Here is a 4,097-nt window from a genome sequence, read left to right as displayed (position 1 = left end):
ATGGATTTTATCAAAGAATGAGTTTTTAACCCAGAAGCTGCTATCTTTGGATTTGTCAAATAGCAGATTATGATAGTCATTTACTACTCTTTATTTTGCACCTAATCTAGTCCATAGATCCACCACTCCATTCTATAGCCAGTACTAGTTTTGTTAACTGAACATTTCTAATATAATTTTGGATCTTGTATGGTCAAGTCACCTGCCTTTGCATTTTTTTTCATTAATTCCCTTGATATTTGTAACCGTTTTTTTTTTTCCTCCAGATGACTTTGTTATTATTTTTTCTGTCTCAATAAAGTAATTTTTTGGTAGGTTGATTGTTGTGGCACAGAATAAGTCATTGAATTTAGGTAGAATTGTCATTTCTATTATATTAGCTTGTACTAATCGCTTCTCGGCCTTTTGGCTAAGATCAAGTGTATATTAGCTTGGTCTATCCATGAGCAATCATCATTGACCCATTTTTTTTTTTTTGCGTGTGAAAAGTGTTTTATCATTGATTTCATATAGTTTCTGAATTTGCTCTGATAGGTAGACTGCCAAATGTTTTATGTTGTCTCCAATTACTTTAAGTGGAATCTCTCTATCTCTTGGTATTGTAATATATGGAAATGCTAATGATTTATCTGAGTTTATTTTATATCTTTCAACTTTCCTAAAGTTCTATTTCAAGTAGGTTTTTTTTAATGATTTTCCAGGATTCTTAAATGTATCATCATATTATCTGCAAAGAGTGAGAGTTTGTTTCATTACCTATTCCAATTCCTTCAATTTCGTTTTCTTCTTTATTGCTAAAATTAGCATCTCTGATACAAAATTGAATGATAGTGGTGATAACAAGCATCCTAGTTTTAGCCCTGTTCTTATTGGGAAGGCTTCTAGCTTATCCCCATTACATAAAATACTTTTTGATGGTTTTAGATACTGCTTCCATTTATTCGTATTAACTCTACTGTTTTTAATAGGAATGTGTGCTGTACTTTGTCAAAAGCTTTTTCAGCATCTATTGAAATAATCATATGGTTCTATTGGGCTTTTTATTGATATGATCAATTATGCTGATAGTTTTTTCTAATATTGAACCAATCCTGCATTCCTGGTATGGATCCTACCTGATTATTGTATATTATCCTGGTGATAATTTACTGCAATTGCTTTGAAAATATTTTATTTAAAATTTTTTTGCATCAAAATGCATTAGGGAAATTGGTCAATAATTTTCTTTCTTTGTTATTACTCTTCCTGGTTTATATATCAGAATCATATTTATGTCATGGATGAAATTTTCTAGAATGCCTTCATCTATTTTTTTCTAATAATTTAATATAGAATTGTAATTAATTTCTCTTTTACTGTTTGTTTTGGTTTTGGGTTTTTGGTTATTTGGGGTAAGGCAATGGAGTTAAGTGACTTGCTCAAGGTCACATATCTAGGTAATTGTTAAGTGTCTGTGGCTGAATTTGTGCTCAGGTCCTGCTGACTCCAGGAGTGGTGCTCTATCCCCTGTGCCACCTAGCTGACCCTCTTTAAATGTTTGGTAGAATTTACTTGTGAATCCAACTGACCCTGGATATGTTTCTTCCCCCTTAGGTAGTTCATTGATGGCTTGTTCAATTTCTTTTTCTGAAATAAGGTTATTTAAACATTTAATTTCCTTTCCTGTTAATCTGGGCAATTTACATTTTTGTAAATATTCATCTATTTCATTCAGATTGTCAAGTTTATTGACATACAATCTGAATTATTACTTTAATTTTCCTTTTTATTACTTTTTATTTAATTTAATGACTTTTTAATTTTTCATTTTTGATACTGGTAATTTGATTTTCTTCTTTCTTTTTTTTTGCAAATTAGCCAAAGGTTTATATATTTCATTGGCTTTCTCATAAAACCAACTCTTAGTTTTATTTATTAGTTTAGTAGTTTTCTTGTTTTTGATTTTATTAATTTCTCCTTTGATTTTCAGAATTTCTAATTTGGCATTTAATTGGGGATTTTTAATTTGCTGTTTTTCTAGGTTTTTTTAGTTTCATGCTCAATTCATTGATCTCTTCTTTTTCTGTTTCATTCATGTACACATGTAGAGATATAACATTTTCCCTAATAACTTTTGACTGGATCCCACAAGTTATGGCATGTTGTCTCAACATTGTTATTGTTTCAGAAGAGATATTAACTATTTATGCTTTTTGTTTGATCTACTCATTGTTTAAAAGTAAGATATTTCCTAAAAAAAGTAACATATTTTTCTCTTCCAAGAAACCTTTTTTGAAATAGAGTTCATTTCCTATTTTCCTCTGCAGTTTCACATGTAGTGCATTTTCTGTCATCCTCTTCTGAGATGGTATTTTGCCTGAACTTGTTTCTGAGACAGCTTCCCATATTTCCCACTTTTCTCTGACCTTTCATACTCATTATGATCTTTTTTTACTGGACATTATCCTATAAATCTTATGTTTATGAATGGGGCCTCTCACAGACTTTTCAATTTGGGAACCTTAGAGACTTGTTCACTGGACTGAGCCATCCAGTCTTGTCATTGATTGAAGGGGGGGGGTCTATGTGTCAAAACCCTCCCAGCTGGCCTGCTGTGCCATTAACCTGCTCAGTTGGGATTCCAGGGGCCTCTCCTGAAGATCTGTCCTGTAGTTAAGACCCTCCAGCTGGTTCCCATGACACCCCACTGCCCATGTGCTAGGTTTCAGCTCTTTACCCTGGTCATACTCCCACTCCACCAAAGAGAGAACTTCCTGTAAAATGTTCTACTCCATTCTTTTCTGTGTTCTGTCACTCCAGAATCCATTTAGAGACTTGCTTAATGTTGCACTTGAGGGGAAACCTGAGAGAACTTAAGGAAATTTCTTGATTCTCTCTGCCATCTTGGCTCTGCGCTATTATAGGACCTCCTTAACTTGACCCAGAATTAAGTAATCAATCTGGAAAAATGAAGTGATTGAAATTTGAATATCACTCAGATTGTGACTCACAGTATGGATGACCAATTCATTGATTTTTTTAGGTAATTAATTGATTTTTTGCATCATATTTAGATTATAAAAACATATCTCAGACTCACTGAAGAAAGAGCTATAATTGTATTGCAGAAGAGATTAAATTCCATTTGGATAATTGTGGAATCCTTAAAAATTGTCCACACAAACTACTGCAATCCCCTTTGTTTTCCTAAGACTGATATTCTATTCCTCACCTGTCAAGAGGAAATCATTCCATTATCCTCTTATCAATTATTTCTTAAGGCTATGTTTGTTAAAAAAAAGTACCATTGATGGGTTTCCTATTTAAAATTCAACTTTTCCCATATTCTTCTGGGTTAGAGGTGAAAAAAACACAAGAAGAGACAAAAGAAGGAAAAAACATATTAAATAAGAAGAAAATTAATGCAGTTCTTTAAGAGATGACTAGATCAGTAAAAAAGTCAGAGATTAAATTTAGAAAATATAAATTTGGTTTAAATTGGGGATGTTTATAGGTCAACAATCTCCAATGATACATTCTTCTGAGAGAAGACTAGGAATGGTATAAAAGAAGCAAGGAGCATAAAAGAAAAAAATAATAGCAAGGAATCTGAAGAGAAGGGTGAATACAGAAAGATGTTGAAAGATAGTTGACAAAATAAGATGAGTAAGAAAAGTAAATATAGTAAATTGGTGGATAAGGCAAATTATATTAGTGATTTGTTGGGTAAAGAAAAATTTTCAAATAGATAAGACCCAAATATTAGATAGTTGAAAAAACGAAGCTGAGGAGCTACTGTGGAGTTGATGCTGAGAACATAAAAGAAATTGGAGGTAGCACACAAGTTATTAAATTTGAATGTCTAAACAAGGTGAATGAAGATCTCATACAAGTTTAGAAATTAAGGCTGAAAACATCAAACTATATCAAAACATACTAAATGTTAAATTGGCTTACAAAGAGCATGTGTCCCAGTCAAATCTTAACCTTATTTTAAAAAAAAATCACAAAAAGAAGACAAAGTAGAGTTGTATAGATCAAGTAAACAAATTATTCCCCCTCCCCCATACTATTGTTTATTTAGAGAATGAGCCTAATATATAACAGAAAAGAGAAGA

The 4,097-nt window shown here is 32.0% G+C and overlaps 1 pseudogene; it reads left to right on the top strand.

Annotated features, from left to right (window-relative positions):
* Positions 1 to 389: 389 nt before the first annotated feature.
* LOC141503875 (U2 spliceosomal RNA) lies at positions 390 to 548 on the top strand (annotated as a pseudogene).
* The last annotated feature ends 3,549 nt before the right edge of the window (positions 549 to 4,097 follow it).

This window comes from Macrotis lagotis, chromosome X, assembly GCF_037893015.1.
Source record: "Macrotis lagotis isolate mMagLag1 chromosome X, bilby.v1.9.chrom.fasta, whole genome shotgun sequence".
NCBI lineage: Eukaryota > Metazoa > Chordata > Mammalia > Peramelemorphia > Peramelidae > Macrotis > Macrotis lagotis.
Note: the sequence above shows the minus strand (reverse complement) of the source record. Positions and strands in the feature narration are given on the sequence as shown.